General features: G+C 40.2%; 1 pseudogene; it reads left to right on the top strand.

Moving 5' to 3' along the window:
• Positions 1-9302: 9302 nt before the first annotated feature.
• Positions 9303-14317, top strand: LOC110288477 (olfactory receptor 2B11-like; annotated as a pseudogene).
• Positions 14318-20023: the final 5706 nt, after the last annotated feature.

The raw sequence follows: 20023 nt of genomic DNA, 5'->3' as shown, positions 1-20023 counted from the left end.
AGCTGACCTCCCCTAGCCCCAAAACCTTTCCCTTACCACTGAGAGCAAATCACACTCCTGCTTCTCCAACTCTTCTTTCCCTATACACACCACATCTCAGCACAGGGCTGACCATAGCTTCTCTTCTCAGCCCCAACCTCTCCTCTCAGTCATGTCCCCAACTCCCAACCCAAAGAAGAATCTGTTGTCCTTCCTGAGTCAGGTCCTAAGAGGAATGAGTCCACTGAATTGTAGGCACAGTCATCCAGGCAAGGCCTCATCAAATCCTGCTCAGGACCAGAGTGAGAGATGCAGCAGGTACAGGTGGGGCTTATGCATCAGACCTCTCTGAACCCCAGACTAGTTCAGTTTAGCACAGTAGAGCACTCGATATGGCCAGGTGCCCAGGAGTGCTGTGGAATAAATGAGTTCTCCTTACATTTCTGCATGATGCAGTGAGACATGTGGGGAACCAAAGAAAGAAAAAGACAAAAGCTATGAAGATGGGAAGGGAAGTACTGGGCAGAATTCAAGGTGGCTATGTTCAACATATATACACATATAAAATGGTCAAAAAGAAATTCTTTGTAGAGAGGAGATTACTGCTAATAAATGTCTAGAAATTGGCCTTCTTGATCCTTGGATGGGAGAACCAGAGCCCCATATTTGGCACAGGACTTAAAGAAGTACACACTCTTTTAATGTCATCCAACTCCTATTAATATGGATGCCAGCCTCATGCACCAGTGCTTTTCCATGGAGGAAAGGCCCCCTGCAAGGATGGAATATACCAGAGAGTAGACAGAGTGTCCTAATGTCCAGGAAGTGTAGCTGTTGTGTGTGACCTACTAGAGTGGCACATGAGCTTAGCAATAATGCCATTGTGATTTCCCACCATAAGTTTGTCCTGGGCTACTTACGGGCCAGTAAGCCATTTTATTTCTGTGTCACGTCCTGAATTAGAGCTTTGGAGATGCTGAGTAAGGTTCACACCTTTACTGCAGGCCCTGCCATTACCCACTCTCTTCAGAACTAATAAAATGATTTCTGTTTCCATTTCTTCCATTAGGTACACAGGGCTGTGCACTCAAAAATGGAACAAGGAGCCCCCTGCTGGAGGCTTGGAAAAGCGATGACCATAGATTATTCAGGGCCTAGGTAGTTTGTAATGCACTTATTCTTGGATAAAACAGTGATGCTGGCTGGAAGTTTACCTGCGAGGGCTTTCCAGTAGCTGCTTTAACTGACAGGTACTCTGTAGTGTTTGAGGAATGTTGGCCACATCCTGTGCCCTTAGTCAGTAGCACTGTAAAGTGTTAGCAGAGGACCTTTAGCACTGGCCAATTGCTGTACCCATGGTTCACTGAGCCTTTCTCATATGCACCTGCCCAGTGTGTGCCTCCCTGGTGTGCACTTGTTCATTTGTATACCTGCTCCAGGACACACCAGCTGCTGGTGTCTGTGATCAATTAACATGTTTGGAATTCTATCATTCCTGTGCAAAGAAATATACACAAAGGCCTTCATGTCTGTAGCAGCCTTTACTGAAAGAGGGTGAGATGACATTGGTTTATATAGTAAAAATGCAACGCTACAGCAGACATGGAAGACCTTTTAAGTAAATAAAAAGTGTAATCGATTCTACTGCTTGGGCTCTGGCCCGATAGGGAAGCCATTCCTCAATCTTAAGAGTAGACAAAAAACAAAATGCAAAGCTTCATTGCGGGCCAACCTCCTCTTTCCCTCAGGGTCTCCTCTTGATGCCCGAGACACCTCCATCTACTTCTTGCCTCTAGGACCTACAGTTCTCAACATGAAGTGCTGCCCCCTCAGCCTTCTGACATCTTTCTGCATGATCTTCACAAACTGACACCAATGTTGGGCCTCCGCAGCCCCCTCTGAGGGACCTTGATGGCTCTCCATTCCTCTTCCCATAACCGACAGGTCACCTCCTCCTTCTTCCTCAGTCAAAAGGAAGCTCCAGGGGCTCTGCTCCTTGCTCCTTGGCATGTTCTCATTGTCTGAAGTGCTTCAGAAGTTAAGTATGACACAGCAAGTATACAAATGCATTACCAAACACGGTGACTTAGCTGGGCTCTCTAGGCCACACTTTCTTCTTTAAAATGAACTGGTAGGCTTGCCTGGAGTCCTAGCTTCTTGAAAAGCTGAGGCAAGGTTCACAGAAACCCAGAAGCTTAAGAACAGCACAGGCAACAGTGTGCATGGGCCTGGTGCTATTTGTATATTGAGGCTAATTCATCTCTCCTGGGAGGTGTTGTGGACAACGAGTGATTCATACTCAGGGGATTTCTTGTGAACAAGTCTCCTAATGAATAAAGGAGCCAATCCCTGGGCTAGTTGGCAGGATTTCCTGGTTGGTTGGACAGGGGAAAAGAGGAAGCAGGAGAGAGTTAGGCTCCTTTTGGACATGGACAGCATGAGGACAAGATGTAGCTATGAGTGTCTCCTGGTTTCAACGGTGGATTGGTCAGGATTTGCCACCAGACGATATAGGTTTAATATGGTTTACAAGATTAGGATTTTAGAGCCAGGCGTGGTGGTACTCGCCTTTAATCCCAGCACTTGGGAGGCAGAAGCAGGCAAATTTCTGAGTTCGAGGCCAGCCTGGTGTACAGAGTGAGTTCCAGGACAGCCAGGGCTACACAGAGAAACCCAAGGTTGTGTTGTGTTTTCCGTCACGTGGCGAGTCGTCCAGATTCAAGAGAGAAAGGTAGGACAGCAAAGTGTGGGTGTGCGCCAGGAACACCACAAAGGCCTTGGGGGATTTGAAGTATGGGGTCAGTGTGATAATGACCCACCAGAGGGAACCTAGCGAGCTTAGTGGAGAGATTGAAACAGGTCGGCCATTGTCTACCAGTGCATGGCCAGCTAGACCACACGAACAGGGAGTTGCCAGCTCATGAACAGGAACATGGTGATTTGATTTTTATTATTTCACGCAACAGAAACTGCCATCATTGACACTGTCAGTTCCACAGAGATGAGCTATTATGGACTTTGTAAGGTGAGTTCTCCTGGGGTGGGTACAACGCAGCCAAGACCAAACTGTGGAGGTGCTTATAAGAGGAGGTACTTATTAGAGGTCTCTTAGAATGTGAGCCATAGGTAGCCACTAGGGAATAGGAAGGACATTATTAGTCATGGAAGGCTATAGGCAGTCAGTGAGCCAGGAAGGCTAGGCTCAGGTGTATTGGAAGCAGGGAGGAACAGCAGAAACAGCTCCCCTTCCTACTGGCCAAGGTAGCACTCCAGCAGTAGAGAGCCACCTAAGTTGCTTTCTTCTATGGCAACTCTTTGCACAATAGGCCTCTAAGTAAGTAAAGTCACTGAGGTCAGGTCAGAGGGGAAGCTTGTGCCCAACAACACTAAGACTCAACATCATTACCAACCTACAGCTTGTGTTCAGGGAAAAGGGTGTGTCTGCCATTTTCCTACAGCCAGGAGGCTCCCTCCATGCTACCTCCAGGGGCCTGTCTGGCCATGGACCCACACCAAGCTAGGGAGAAGGCTGGGGCTGTTTGGGAACTGCAAACAGAGGTTCCTATCTTCACAGGTAGACTCTTGCCACTGGCTCAGAGACTTACACCAGGCTTCTTGGTTTCCTCTGCTCTCCTTGAGAGCAGATTTCCTTGTATACTACAGTCATGCAGCCAGCCTGAGGTTAAATTGATCACAGTGGGGCTAGAGGGAAAAGTATGGTCAAAACATGGGTTTGTTTGCCCCAACTAGGATCAGTCAGACTCCTCTCATGTGCTTATCTAAAACATGATGGAGCTGTTGCCTATGGGATGAAAATACTTGCCCATCCTTTGCCAAGCTTGGGTACAAATCCTAGTGCCTAAAAATAAAGAAATAACATCAATAAATATTTCTCAACCTTCAAGGGAAATCTCTTCCCTGTCTTTCATGCTCTGATCTCTCCCATCTGTGGTGGCCAATTGTTGTGGTTACCTCCCAACCTTACTGCATAGCTCACTAGCCTCTCCCCTCTGTTCATGTCAGTTAATGCCAATGCATGTATTTTGGAACTGGAGGATGTGCTCAGCACTGTAAAGCATTGCTCATAAATAGGGTTGATAATTTGGTACCTATTTTACAGGCAGGAAACTGAGGTACAGTGCAATGAAGTGTGTTGCCCTAAGGCTGTACACTGAGTTAGTGTGGTCTGACTCCAGAGTGCTGCTCACTTCTGCCCTGCACCACCACCTCTGCTGCCCTGCTCATGTCTGCTTTCCCACAGAACACCTCGTTCGAGCTGGGCACACACAACCCCTCCCAGGTTGGACCTTCCACCTCTGCTCCAGATTACTTGAAGCAGTGTAACCAACAGCACCAGCACCGGTTAGAATGGAAGCAAAGGGACCCTTGGGTGTTGATCCCCAACATCTGGTGATGTTCTTGGCTGAGTCCCCTGGGCTCTCGGGTACATCCTTCTTCTCAGCTCTGCCAGTTCATTCAAACATTTCAGATCGTTTGAAAAATGCAAGGTACAATGGGATCATTGGCACCACAGGATCAGTCATTTCTCTCCTGGTGGTTGCTTGGTATTTTGGGTACTTCTAGGGACTGTCACTGCAGGGCTCTAAGTCCCTGATAACCATACTTATTTCTTTCCTGATTTTCTCTTTATGTAAGCAGCTTTTAGATTGGGTATTGAACTCCAGGCTGCTTGGTTAATACCTCAAAAGTGTGTGAAATCCCCAGCAAGTCTTCTGCAAGGAAGCCTCTGGTGATGATAACCTACAGGCTAGACAAAGATGTGATGGGTGAATCCTGGACAGGGAAGCCATGAGTGAAGCTCTTCATCAGACTGTTCCCTTGTGTATTAAAGAAGCAGGTTCTTCACACTGTGAATTAATGTGAACATAGGCTTTCAGGTAGGGGATCAATGGATAGGATTTGAGTAGTGGCCACTCTCATTGTAAACACCTTGCCAGGCTCTAATCTTTGTTATTTACCTCTCTTTGCTCCTGTTTTCCTGACTATAATGGAGATCTCATATAATGTACTCTCTCTCTCTCTCTCTCTCTCTCTCTCTCTCTCTCCTTTGTTCCGCCTCCTTGTCTTTGCTTCCTTTGCATGTTATCTAATTATCATATCCTCATCCTGTGACCCACCCTCCCCTATAGTTTGCCTCTGCCCTGGTTTATCCTTCTGCTTCACTTCTCTGAATCTGACACTGGTCTCTGTCTTTGTCATCCTGTCGCTGTGTCTCACCACTTGTGCTTTGTCCTTCTTCCCATCATGCTTGCTATTTCTATATAGCAACCCTTTCTCTTGCCTGCCTCTACCATCTCTACCTCTCTCTAATCCCCTTCATCTCTATTTCCACCTCTCCTCACTTTTAATCTCTCCATTTGCCACTGCCATCCATCTCACCTGAGTCTGCTGAAGCTTTGCCCTTTCATACCCTTGAAATTTCCTTGCCTAGTGTCTTAGTCAGGGTTTCTATTCCTGCACAAACATCATGACCAAGAAGCAAGTTGGGGAGGAAAGGGTTTATTCGGCTTACACTTCCATACTGCTGTTCATCACCAAAGGAAGTCAGGACTGGAACTCAAGCAGGTCAGAAAGCAGGAGCCAATGCAGAGGCCATGGAGGGATGTTCTTTACTGGCTTGCCTCCCCTGGCTTGCTCAGCCTACTCTCTTATAGAACCCAAGACTACCAGCCCAGGGATGGTCCCACCCACAAGGGGCCTTTCCCCCTTGATCACTAATTGAGAAAATGCCTTACAGTTGGATCTCATGGAGGCATTTCCTCAACTGAAGCTCCTTTCTCTGTGATAACTCCAGCTGTGTCAAGTTGACACAAAAATAGCCAGTACACCTAGATTCTCTATGAGTTTAATCTTTCTCTCTTCTTACCAGACCTCTATCTTCCTCATCTTCTTTGTCTTTCTCTTCCTTCATTGCTTGGCTCACTTCTTAGCAGTGCTTTCCTTCCTTCCTTCCTTTCTCCTCCTCTGGACTTTCTTATCAACCTGCAAAAGTTTCTTACTGACTTACCCTGTCTTTCCTTCCCACTTCTGTAATTTCATTTTACCTTGGTCATATTGGTGGAGCACTTCTCAGCCCCACGGAGACCAGCCATTAGAGCCTGGTGATAGACTTTCAGGTGCTCCCTACCTTCCATGAACCTAGCATCCATGTTGATAGGCAGTACCCAGGATTTTCTTCCTAGCCTCTAAGAGGATTTTCTGCCTTTCCTCTCAGTTTGGAACAGCAGGGCCTTGTGGTCAGCAAGCACTGGCAGTCTGCAGCAGTTCTCCTGTCAGTGGCTATGTGGCGTGGGGTGGGGGTGGGGGGTGGGGTTGGGCAGGCTGGCCTGTCAGCACTGCCTCACGTGGTCTCGTTCTACCTTGTGGGCATGGTACAGCCCAGAGACGAGCACGAGGGTGATGGGAACTGGGACGGAGCAAGCTGCCTGCTGCCTGGGCCTTGCTAGGCGTACATGCCAGAACTCCCTCAGCTCCGGGTCCATCGGTGGGGACAATGGTCCACCACCTTGTCTAATCAAGACAGCAGTGATGCCTGTGCCCCACTATGAGTTAAAAAGTGAGCAAGAATGGTTACATTGTAAAGGTAAGTTTTGGGCACGGTGAATTAGGTCATAATATTATAATCTCAAAAAAATCAAAGGAAAATTGGAGGTTAATAGGTAGAGTAGTTGGTGGGTCACGTGCTTAGCATGCACAAGGTCCTACATTCAATTCTCTGAGAAAGAAACAGAACTGTCCACAGTGTATATGCTCATGGAGTTATAGGAGATTTAGTAAGTTGAAAAGAAAATATATTTGTGAATATACTATACTCAGCCACTTTCCTGTGATAGAAAATCCTGGGCATATCTCTACACACCAGTAGGAACACATATTCAGAATGCTGAGTGTGATACTCTGCACTTGGTCACAGTGGTGGCTTCTGAGGAGAAAACCCCTAGAAGAGAACGGCTCTGTTAGGAGGGAGCATTTGCTTTTGTGTGAATGTTTGTTTTTCTAGATATAAGTTCAAGGAATTATTGAAGTCAAGGAAGAAGATTGCATGTTCCTGTCAAAATGTTGTATTGATGGGTTCCTGGAACAATCACAAATTCTATTCAAACAACATCCAAACACAGAAAGTCAGGAGTAAAGGGTAAGCTGCCACTAACACATTCTCAGTCTGATAAAATTCATTAGCTGGACAGGAACAGGAATGTAGGCTCTGTCTGCCATAACTCAGCTTAGATGTGTGTGTTTGTATCCGAAACCAGTGATTGTTGGACTGAGCTGGAAGCAGGAGTCCGAGGCATGGCCTCCCTTCTTCCTTCTGCTTTGCTTTCTTGAATGCGAAGTAGAAAATGCTCTTCAGAATTTTTCTTTTAAAGAAAAGAATGAATATCAAACCACTCAAAACCATCCAACGAGTCCACTCCTATTGTTCCCAGTTGTGTGATTCTAAGCATGATGCAATGCAGAATAAACTGGCTTCATAAACTCGTGCAAACCTGGGACTTTAGAACCAGTAAAAGACTTTGAAATCATTGCAGCTGTGCGGTTTCATTAGGCATGGGGTCAACGAAGTCATGGCAGTAACAGAACATGTCCGAGACACTTTGGAATCATTGGTGGTGGATTTCTGAAGCAGGTGAAAAACCTCCAATCATCCCAAGGCTTTTATTTCTGTTACACCGTGGTAGATGATCATCTAGTCCCTTGATATTGACATGTAGACAGGATTAGGACCAGCATTCCGCAGCTGTGGCCATAACTTATTGGCTTAGATACCAACCTAAGATTTTCTTACTGCTTTTCAGTTCAGTACTTTTACATTTTCAACCAATCAAATTCTACCCTAGGAAGAAAAGTGTTTGTTCCATTGACTTGATAACTATGTACAAATATAAATCCTACTAAAGACAAAGAAACTCGTTCATGGGGGAAAGCACTTCCTTAGGCTGTCGGAGGTAAAAGCTGCATCTATCCATGAGCTTGCATTATCATTTCATAAGGCAAAACAGAAGGTCGCAAGAGCCTCCTGCCGTCCCTTAGTTTTTGATGGAACATATTCTTCAAAAAAAGCATTCAGTCCCCTGAGTTTCAGCCATATGCTCCAGGAAAATATCACCAGTTAAAGATGTATTCATTTGCTGTTTTGAAAACTCTGTTTGATATTCATGCATTCCAAGTGTTTTGACCTAGATTTCTGTAGAGGCAGTAGATCCAGTCTTGTGCAGGCAGCTAGACAGCTGTTGCTTGTGTACTCAAAGGAAGAATCTAAAGTTAAACAGAGAGAAAGAGAGAGAGAGAGAGAGAATGAAAAAATGAAAACATTTATTAGTGGGTGTCAACATTTTGCACAGCCAATATGTTTATTACTACATTAACTAATATAAGCATATGGGGATGCATTTGTTGCAAAGCTTTAAAGAAAAGAACAAAGAAAAAAGTTGGAAGTAGCTAAAGTTCAAGGGAAATGGGATTTGTACTTTCTCCTGTAAATGAAAGCTTGGTGAAATGGCAGCGTAGTCTAATTATAAGCAGGTGACTAATGTCACAGCATTTAAGACTTTTATGCAGAGACCATGTATGATGTCTGATGCTCCTCATAGATCTTAGGTAAACGTAAAGTCTATGTATGACAACAGATCCTTGAAATGTTTTTAGATACCCACCTTATTTCTTGCCAGAATTGTCTATTTGTTGCTGCATAGAAGATCTAGTTAACCCAGCTATAAATTGATGTTGAGTTTAGATAATAATGATAATAATGAATACTGACCCTCATTCATCTCTTTCCAGCAAAATCCTTAAAAAGCCACAGTACCTGTACTGTTCTCAGGAAACACCTCTAATGTATGCCATCCCGTCAGTCAGGGGCTCCTCTCCATGCTGAGAGCTATCCATTAAGTTATAATCATGGAATCTTTAGTACTCCCAGGTTTTTGAGATGGATTCTTGCACTTTTGCGTATGTAAAGCTGCCAAGAATGTTAATCCATTGATCCACTTAAGGACAAATGGCTACTGAACATCCACTTAGGCCACAGACTATGCCAGACTTTAATGATCCCCAGAGATATAAAATATTTCTACCTTTCTTATGCCATGACAATAGAGGGGTTCAGCCCGAGGGATAGTATGGAGACTACTGAAGAACAGATTGATGTCCGATGTGGAAGACAGAGATTCTATTATGTACCTAGGAAGTGATGAGACCTCAGTACATTAGCCACAAGTTCAGTTTTGAATTTACCCCGTTCCCAATTTTCAAAGGGAGAAATTTTGAGAACAAATTTGCTTTCTTTGGTGAGTATAGTACGGATGAAGAATGCTTCTCTTTCAGCAACGATTGAGCTTCAAAAGTAAGGAAGAGTCTGGAAAGAGTTGGCAGAGGCATCAAGAACTGCTGAGTTTATTAACATTGTATTTTTGAAGGCTACTCACTGACTCTATTATTGCCATTAAATTATCAGCCATTGATTAGAAAATGAAATGTGACTAACATCTGAACAGATTTTTCATAAGTATAATTTATTAAGTCCCAACTTTCTGCAATAAATTTCAAATGTGTAACCAAAACCAACAAAAAACAAAAACAAAAACAAAACAAAACAAAACACCCAATGAATTAATGAAATTCTTAGGCAAATGGATGTATCTGGAGGATATCATCCTGAGTGAGGTAACCTAATCACAAAAGAAGTCACTAGATATGCACTCAAGTGATAAGGGGATATTATCCCAGAAACTTAGAATAGCCAAAATACAATTTACAACACACGTGAAACTCAAGAAGAAGGAAGACCAAAGTGTGGATACTTTATTCCTTCTTAGAATGGGGAACAAAATACCCATGGAAGGAGTTACAGAGACAAAGTTCAGAGCCGAGACAGAAGGAAAGACCATCCAGAGACTGCCCCACCCGAGAATCCATCCCATATACCACACCCAAACTCTATTGCATATGTCAGAAAGATTTTGCTGACAGGACCCTGACATAGCTCTCTCTCTTGTGAGGCTATGCCAATGCCTGGCAAATACAGAAGTGGATGCTCACAGTCATCTATTGGATGGAACACAGGTCCCCTAATGAAGGAGCTAGAGAAAGTATCCAAGGAGCTAAAGGGGTCTGCAACCTTATAGGAGGAACAACAATATGAACTAACCAGTACCCCCCAGAGCTCATGTCTCTAGCTGCACATGTAGCAGAAGATGGCCTAGTTGGCCATCAATGGGAGGACAGGTCCTTGGTACTGCAATGATCATATGCCCCAGTATAGGAGAATGCCAGGACCAGAAGTAGGAGTGGGTGGGTTGGGGAGCAGGGCGGGGTTGGGTATAGGGAGCTTCGGGGGTAGCATTTGAAATGTAAATGAAGAAAATATCTAATAAAAAATCAATAAGTTGATAAAAATAAAAAAATTTTAAATGTGTAATTTAAATTATTTTACATTGTTTTACATTGTTTTTTACATTGTTGTACGATTTTGTTATATCTGCATTTACTTTAGCTACAAAGTAAAGGAAGAAATACATCTAGAAAATATAAAAATATTGATATTTGAATGTCACTTTGTCTGAATCAAGAGACCTGCTGACAAAAATTCTTGGAGTTGAAAAATATATTGACAATATCAATATGAATAACAAACAAACAAAAAAAAAACAATGTCCCTGATAGTTGACCAAAGTTTTTGTATTAAAAGAAAGCATTGATCTCAATTGATAAAGATATATTTCTACAAGACGGATGAGTTAACTATAATTTATCAGGAACTACTGAATGACAAACTTACACTAAATGGATATTTTTAAAAAGCACATAAATGCGAAAGGAACATTGTTATTGAGGCAAACTCATTTGGCTTCTAAATATGGGGCTGTTGATAACTTTACCAACATGAAGAAATCATGATAACAGTGTTTAAACTGCTTTGCTCAATCTCAAGTCTATAGAGGAGATTCATTTAGATCACAAATGTACTTACTACCCATACAGAAGACTGAATGACTCAGCTCAGGAGATAGATCTTGACAGGCCAACCGTCCATACTCAGAGTTCTTTCTAACAACTTCTCTGACTGATTCCTGGACATGTTTCTATGATGTTTCAATGATTCCTTCAGCACTGCAATTAAAGTTAGTTCCTCAAATTTATGTCACATGTACTGTCAGATAGTTGGAAACTTCCTTTAAAGTTTAGTATCATAAATAAAAGTTAAATCACCAGTTGCCAGATTATTTTATTAGTGTGAATGAATGAGTGTGCATGTGTATGGGCAGGTGTGCATACATGTTTCTATGCTTTGGATGTGTTGTGTTTATAAAATACAGAGTATATGTCCAATTTTTCTATATTTGTTTTCCACTGTATGTTTCAAGACTGTCTCCCACTAAATCTAGAGCTCACCCATTCTGCTACACTAGCTGGCCAGCAAGCTTCAGAAAGTGACCAGACTTTACCTGAGGGCTAAGGATAAACCCAGGTCCTCTTATTTGGCAGACTGTGTTATCTCCTAAGCATCAGATTCGGAATGCAACCCTGGTTCCTATAGTTATAACCAATGAGTCATGAGGCCTTGCTATGCCTCTAACACTAACTTTCTTGACACTTCTTTACTACAGGCGAATCAGACTGAAGACAACGACAGTCAATAAGGGTCACCCAGAGGAGTTTATTCTACTTGGGTTTGCAGACAGTTCTTGGCTGGAACTCCCTTCATTATTCTTCTGGAAACGTAGCCCCCAGCGATGATTGGGAAGATTACCATCATTCTCCTGTCCTCCTTAGACCCATGTTTCCACAGCTCCAGGTATTTCTTCCTCACCAACCTCTCCTTTCTGGACATGTGCTACACCACAAGCATTGTGCCTCGGATGCTAACTGACCTGAGGGCCTCCACAAAGACCATCAGCTTCATGGGATGTGTAGTTCAGCTTTATTTGTTCCACACAATTGGGGGTACAGAGGGTATCCTCCTGGTTCTTATGTCCTCTGCGCGCTATGTGGACATCTGTGGATTTCTGTGCTACACCTTGTCGAAGGCCAGCTCTGGAGTTCTAGTTCTTTCTTGATGGTAGCTGAGCATCAGTGGAGGCAAGACTTGGTCTTGTGATGGATTGAAATTGCTTTTTAAATTAATAATAATGTTTACCTATCTTGACTTTAAGTTACTGTGAAGTGAGAATCTACAGGGCTCTGGTCAAATTAACACATCTCTTAACAGCAGAGGATTGAGTAAAGGATTAATTGCTAGGGCTCCTTTCTCTTTTGTCCAGAAGCCTTGCCTTTAGCTTGGCAGGTGCTAGGGAGCAATAAACGTTTATTGTGCCAGAAGAGAGTCATGCTTGCATAAGGAAAATATTTACACATGCGAATATGCATAAACGCACATACTTTCATAATACACATTCATACTTATTTGTTGAGCCCAGCAATTTATCTAATCAGCTTATATACTTACACACACACATACATACTTATCTAAGCATATGGAGCAGAAGTCCAAGCACCAGTGCAGAAAGAACTCTCTCATTCTGGATGAAAAATGAGTTCCAATCTTTATTGCATAGAGAAAGAAAAAACTTCTACCTTTTATTGCTAAATTAATTAAACCCAAGTCTATAAGAAAAAAAACTTTGCCCATTTTAGTAAGACTAAGGCCTGCCTTGTTAAGAAAAGACCTGTTCTGTCCCTTGTAAGGAGAAGCCCACCTGCTCTTTCTGCTTTCTTTGCAGCTTCTCTGTTCCTCCTTCCCTCTGCTCTTTGCATATTGTTCTCTTCTTCTGCTCCTGTCCTAAGGTCCTCTTTATTTTTAAGGGAAAGTAAAATGGGAGAAATCTATCAGACTATATTCTCTCTTAATTTCTAAATTACTCACTTAATTTTAAGTTACTCTACTCTGCTGTCTTTCTCCTTACTCCTCCTAATCTTGTTCTCTCCTTCTCCTTCTAATCTTGCGTTCTCCTCCTACTCTGATGTTATGTCATGTGATGTAATCATTCATAGTTTTTGTACCTTTTCTAGGGGGATAGATCACATGGTTTTTCCAAGTATCATTTTTTTTTCAAAAGTTCAAATAAAAACTCAAATCATAAATTGTATAAGAAGTTTACAATACAGATGTTTTACATGTATATTCCTTAAGATTAATTATCTGGCTAAATAATAATTTTCTGTCACTGGCTTCACGGGTTCATGGGGACTTAAAGATCATATTTTTTGTATCTCATTTGGCACTGAAATTTTGTGTAGATAAACCCAGTCAATATTTTATCTTCTGTCTTTGCACACACAATAAATCATTAGTTCCCTTTTATGACCTTTGGTTAATTGTTTAAAAACCTCTTGGTATATGATCAAAGTTGTAAATGCCTGATTTCTATTTCCAAAGCAATTAACTCTTGACACTTGAAGGATTGCAGAGTTCTAATTGCAGTTTCATATGAGAGAGGCTTTAATAGCAGTCCTATTATAAAGAACATAATAATTACTAGTGTAATTTTAGGAACTGCTATAGGATCTTCATTAAGAATTAAGAAATCATCTATTTGACTGTATAGCGTCACTACAAGGGTATATCTTTGTTGATCTGCAGAAATCTGTCCAATAGGGTCAGCTAATTCCCAGGGATTATTATATTAATTTAATAATGACAGAAAATGGATATCAGCTTCAAGAAGCAATCCTGATATAAATTTTCTTTGGGACCTTACTTGATACTCATCCACCACAGACCATGCAAAGACAGTGGACCACCTCCATGAAGGACTCCTGCTAGCCATAGCCTATTCTAGATGGCTCCAGACAAACTCTCCTCATAAATTGGCATCACTACCTCCTGTTAGTGACCAATCGGGCTGAAAGGAATTTCCCATGCTGTATCAGAACCTACTGTGGCATTGCAATTGCCAATGTGTGGCCACAATAAACTGGATCACTTGATGTGTGAGATTCTAGTTCTAATAAAAACTAGATGGGGTGAAAAAGAAATGAATGTGTTTGCTTTCTCTTTGGTAAGCATTTTTCTTTTAGCTGTTGCTCTGTGTTTAATTCTTGCCTCCTCTGGTAGTATTTTATATAAACATGCTATATTTTAAATAAGATCTTCAGAGGGAAGGGAAAAGGACTTTGGGACATGCTCCTCTCATCTCAGTGTAGTTCTCTTGTTCTATGGTCCAGCCATTAGTATGTATCTCAACATACACCACCATTGCCCAAGTTCATGTCTCTTTTCTATAGAGTAGTGATTCCTACTCTCAACTCCTTTATCTATACCTGAGATAAGAATATAAAGGGGACATTGGGTAACCTATTCAGCAACATTTTTATTTAAAAGTGAAAGCATATAGACATTCAAAATAGTTAACAAATTAGAACCTCTTCCTCTAACTCATTCACTGTACAAAGCTCATCCTTTTTATTACATGTTCTTATAAAGCATGTCTTGTTACTTGTGTTTATTATAATCAGGCTAGGCAGTGATTAATGTTGGATACTATTAACCAATATGGATGCTCTGCTTAGAAAAAATGTTAAAATACTTGTATTAGTGTTAGTACATTCAGAAATACTTTATTAAGCGCTAAGGCAATTACTTAATTTATAATACAATTACATTGCTTCAGCCTAATTGTCATGAAAACCACATAGTAGGCATTTCTCAATGGCTTTTTAATTTGTCATTTGTAAAGCAAATCTTTAAATTTTATCAATTGCTTATGGGAAGGCTGGCTATACAGTTTGGAGCAGCTTTTAATAAATTATTTCGCAAGTTCATATACTTTATGTGGATGTTTATAAAGTGCATTGTTAATTTTTCTTAAAGATAATACACATGTATTCTATATAAGGAATTTACCCAAAAATACCAAAAAGAGTAGGATAAAAAATGAAAACAAATTATTTCATAAAAATTTATTCTAAATATCTTGATCAGTTAATCAGAAAAAAAGTAATACACAATTACAGCCTGGAGCCATTTCTATGTGTATTATTGTAGCAAGATGGAATGTCTTTTTTTTTTTTTTCAAGACAGGGTTTCTCTGTGTAGCCCAGGCTGTCCTGGAAGTCACTCTGTAGACCAGGCTGGCCTCGAACTCAGAAACCCACCTGCCTCTGCCTCCCAAGTGCTGGGATTAAAGGCATGCTGGCATGTCTTTTTAAAAGTTTGAAAGAGTTGGTAATTTGTAATTTGGGTTGAGATAAAACTTGTTTTTTTTCCTACAATATGAGTTTTATAAATATGTAATTTTCATGTAAGAATGGTCAAAATCTACATCATGAACAATTTAAATATCTATGACAGTTCTAGAGTTGCTGAGAATTTAATTTTTATCATGAAATCAGGTACACTTCATTATAACAAATTGATGACTTATAATTATGTAGTATTGGAATAATTCATGAATAATAAATAAGGTGTATAATATAGAGCTAAATGATGAAGTAAAATGCAAGATTTCTTGGATGTGGTATAACAAACTTTTATCACCATACAGAACTGGCTGATGCAAACCAAACTTGGATCCTATGGAAGAGCAGCAAGTGCTTTTAACTGCTAAGCCATCTCTTTAACCTTCATTTCTTGTGAATTATATATTAGGTAGTCACACTGCTGTGGTCATAGGAAAAGGTGAGCCTATCAGGAAATGAGGGGATTTTAGTAAATTGTTACAAAATTTCAATTCAGTGGAATAGTAAGCCATGAGACCTATTGTATAGAATGATTACTATAATTAGAACTTACAAAACATCTAAAAGAGTAGATCTTGAGTGTTCTTGCTGAAAAAATTGTGGTAATATATCTAATGAGAGTCTTAGATAAATTATTTTTTGATATACATATATACAAATACAATTATCCAAAATTCATATAAATGTGTTGACTACACTTTACCATGAGTGTAGAATTTTTTAAATGATGAGATATGGTATTGTGTTACATACCTCAAGTCATCGGTTTTCTACAGTACATGATGTTCAAAGATAGTAAGGTGGTTTAAAATTTAAAATATTAAATATTTAGCAAGAATATTAGTATAATATTAGCTATAGTTATTAGCTAATTTAGCATAAAATTATGGTCATAGTTCAACAGCAGGAAAGCTGTTTTGAAACCCAGAGTAAAACTCCGATCAAACTCTAAAAGAAAAGTCAACTGAAAACAGGACAAGGCAGTTTCATGTAAATAGTATAAATGCAAATGGGGAATGAATCAAATGACAAAGTATTTCTTACAGTCACTGACAGGAGAACACAAGGGAACTTGCTGACTTCTAGATCATTTTCATTGTAGGATTGACAGTGGGGAAGGCTTGGAGACAGAGTAGAGTGGTTGGTAACAGATTTAACTATTTTATTGGAAGTGTAAAGTCAAATATATATGAACATTCCAAATGAGACATACATATAAGATTCAAATTTAACAACCACAAGTAAAAGAGAACATGTGACATTTGTCTTTCGAGTCTCTGCTACATCAGTCAGAATGGCTATTTCCAGTTCTATTATCTGTGAACTTACATTTTCTTAACAGCTTAAAAATATTCCATTGTGTGCATGTAAATGTTATTATTGTCCACTCATCCCTTGATGCTCATCGAGGCTATCTCCATTTCTTCACTATTGTGACTAGAACAGCAATGAAAAATGGATGAGTGTATAGCTAGGTTATGAGATATTTATCATATAAGGAGATACTTTCCCCACATCAGTGCAATATTTATCATCTTTTTATCTTAACTATTTTGACTGGGTTAAGATGAAAAAAATATCAAATTTTAATTTACATTTCTTTGGTGGCTCAGGGTGTGTAATATTTTACAAATCAGTTCTTTGTGAATTTCATACAATGTATTTGGATTATATTCCCCTCCCCCATCATGTCTTTCCGATCTACTCCTTCTTCTCTAGCTACCTAACACTCTAGCTACCTAACACTGTGTCTTGTATTTGAAAAACTCATGAAGTGCTGTTTGTGTTGATCTGGAATGTGTGGCCTTTAGTACCTCATGGTCAACCATCAGAGGCCACACTCTTAAAGAAAACAGACCGTTCTTCTCCCAGCAGCTGTCAGTAACCAATCACTCCTTAACTAGGGGAGGAGCTTCAGTTTTACTCCCCCATCCATGTTGGGATTCCATCACACTTAAGCTTGAGTCTCAAGGCAAGATAGAGAAAGCAACTGGAGGCTCCAATTCAAACAGTTGGCGGGGCTCTGAAACTCTGCTCACTTACAATTCCAGTACATTCTCTATGGTGATCTGAAGAGTCCCAGAGAAAGGGAGATGGACCAAGAGGAGGTCGATGCTCCTAGCAAGCAACTGTGAGATTTGGGTAGATCCACATCTGTGCTACAGGGTCTCTGGTAGAGAGTGTTCTAGAATTGAAGAATTTAAAACTATTTCTCACTCATTTGTATTTCATCTTTTAAGAACTCTGTTTAGTTTTCTTCTCCTTTTCTAAAGGAATAGAAGAAAAAATGCAGTGTCATTAGGGGCATCTTGAGCTTAATGTGGGGTGTCTCTAACAGCATACATATCACCTAATGTTAATTGTATGTATGTTATTCATGTGTGCTAATTATTAACATGTTACATGCTAATTACATGTAACATATATGTACCACCCTCAATTTTATTTATTAATATATATTTATTGAGATAGGCTTTCACTGTGTAGAGTGACTGGCTGGTAACTCCATATGTACATTGTAGCTGCTCACAGCTACATGAACCGGGTTCCTGAAAGGGAGGCTGGGGCTGTATGGAAAAAGATGGTGAGAGAAATTTGAAACCAAGACAAAGATACAGATCAAGGCCCAAAGTTTACTTAAGAGTCTGAGCTTATAAAGGGGGAGGGCCATCCCCCACCATGCCAAGCTCTCTTACTTTGTCGCCAGGCTCTCATCACTCTGTAGCAAGGCTGTTCCTTATTCAGGATCACCTCAGGAAGACAGGTTCAGTCTCTCTGCGGGTAGTGGAATCTTGGAGAAAACCCGCAGAGGTAGCAGAACAATAGACCTATCTAGGTCAGAAGACTCTACCCTAGGTGGTCTAGCTGACAGTGGCAGAACAAGTCTGAGCCAGCCTGCTCAAGGCTGGGGGAGGCTACAGTACAACAAGTTGGCCTCCAAGTTGCAGAGATCCACCAGCTTTTATTTCTTTAATGCTGGAATTAAAGTGGAACCACTCTTGCTGGTATCTCACCCTAGATTCTTTAAATAACATATCTGGTGCTTTAAATAGAAACTCTCCCCATAGAATTATGTTTTTGAATGCTTGACCCATGGAAATGACACTATTAGGTGTTGTGGTCTTGTTGGAGGAAGTGTATCATTGTAGAGACAGGCTTTGAGATCTCATATAAGCTTAAGCTATGCCAAGTGAAACATTCTCCTGCTACCTTTGGATCAAAATGTAAAACTCTCAGCTCCTTCTCCAGCATCATGTCTGCCTGGATATTGCCATGCTTCCCACCATGATAATAATGGGCTAATCCTCTAAAACTGTAAGCCAGCTCCAATGAAATGTTTTATAAGAGTTGCCTTGGTCATGGTGTCTCTTCACAGCAATAAAATCCAAACTAAGACAGCCTTTTAATAGCTTACAATACAATACAATATATGAGGCAAATAATTGTTATATAATACTTTGATGAAAAAATAAATAAATGGAAGTAGTCTATACAGAGTCATTAAAGGTGTAAGATTTTCCAGATACTTCCAATCCATTTTTGAATCTGCAGCTGTGCAACCAACAGACACTGGACAAACAACATATACAAGTAGTAAGGGACAGGCCCTGCTTTCATAGTAGTGATAATCACAGGGACTTTCAGAGATATGTACAGACAGCTTATACCTTCAAGGAGACCAGCAACCATTCATCACAATGTCCAATGGAAAACGAAAACGAACAAAAGGAGTGTACATGTTTCAGGATGGGAATGGAAGAAGTCCAATCATTATGTAACGAATGAGAAATTTTCCAGCAGGCATAAGGATGGGGAATAGCACCACTCTTTCCTCTGTTACACTGGCATTCAACTTGAGAGAGAAGAACTTACCCATGGGGGGAAAAAAATCTCCTACCCCTTCAGTGAAAAGAATTTCAACTAGAAATTTTTACTTAATCCTACTTGCCGCTGGCTCTTGTTTTTACAATTTTCTCAAATCTCTTGCTAACCTCTCTTTATACAACTGTTAACCTATAAGTAAAGATAACTCAGACACCAAGTTGTTTTATTTAGTTAAGGTAAAAAGTCATAGAGGCAATGGTATAAGAAATAAAATAATAATAATAATAATAATAATAATAATAATAATATATTTGTGTGAAAGGAAATAATTTCAGCAGTTCTGCTCAAGCTTGACAAAGTGTGTTTTGTACTATGTAAAGAAAAAATGTAATGTCTTGAAATATTCTCATCATTTATCAAATGACAGTGACCTCTAAATTATTTTAATGTGTTATTATATGATAATGGCTTCTTCTAGATCCATCTATAATTTTTAAGCATTCTTTTAAAGAACATACTGACTGGTTCCTGTGTATGGTTTCTGAGTACTATATAGTCTCCAGTTTAGAATACTGACTGAGAGTGATGGATTGCATAGTGACACATTAGAATATTTGGGTCAGAATCAATCCTTGAAACAACCTGATTTCTTGTATTTTATGATTAAACTCAGCCAGTGGGATAGTACAAATACAATTTTACAAGAGTTGTACTTCCAGAACAGAGATTTTGAAATACAAAGCTACAGATGGTTCTGCTGTGATTTTTTTCTTTTTATGCTAAGTTGTTATATAATTGGATACATTTGACATAAGATGAGTGGAGGAGAATGTGGTTTGAATTGGGCAAGAATTTAAAAAAAAAACAAAACAAGTGTTTAAAGGAAAGGTTACTCAATCTTGTTTCAAAAACCATGAAAAAGTGATACAAATCTTCCTAATGAAAATTTGGAAACTTATAGAAGCAAAAGAAAACCTGAGTTATACTTCCATGGGATGTATAGCTCATTCTTAATAAAAAG

This window comes from Mus caroli, unplaced genomic scaffold, assembly GCF_978045245.1.
Source record: "Mus caroli unplaced genomic scaffold, Mus_caroli_1 scaffold_9, whole genome shotgun sequence".
NCBI lineage: Eukaryota > Metazoa > Chordata > Mammalia > Rodentia > Muridae > Mus > Mus caroli.
The sequence above is the reverse complement of the archived record's forward strand: the minus strand, read 5'-3'. Positions and strand labels throughout refer to the sequence as shown.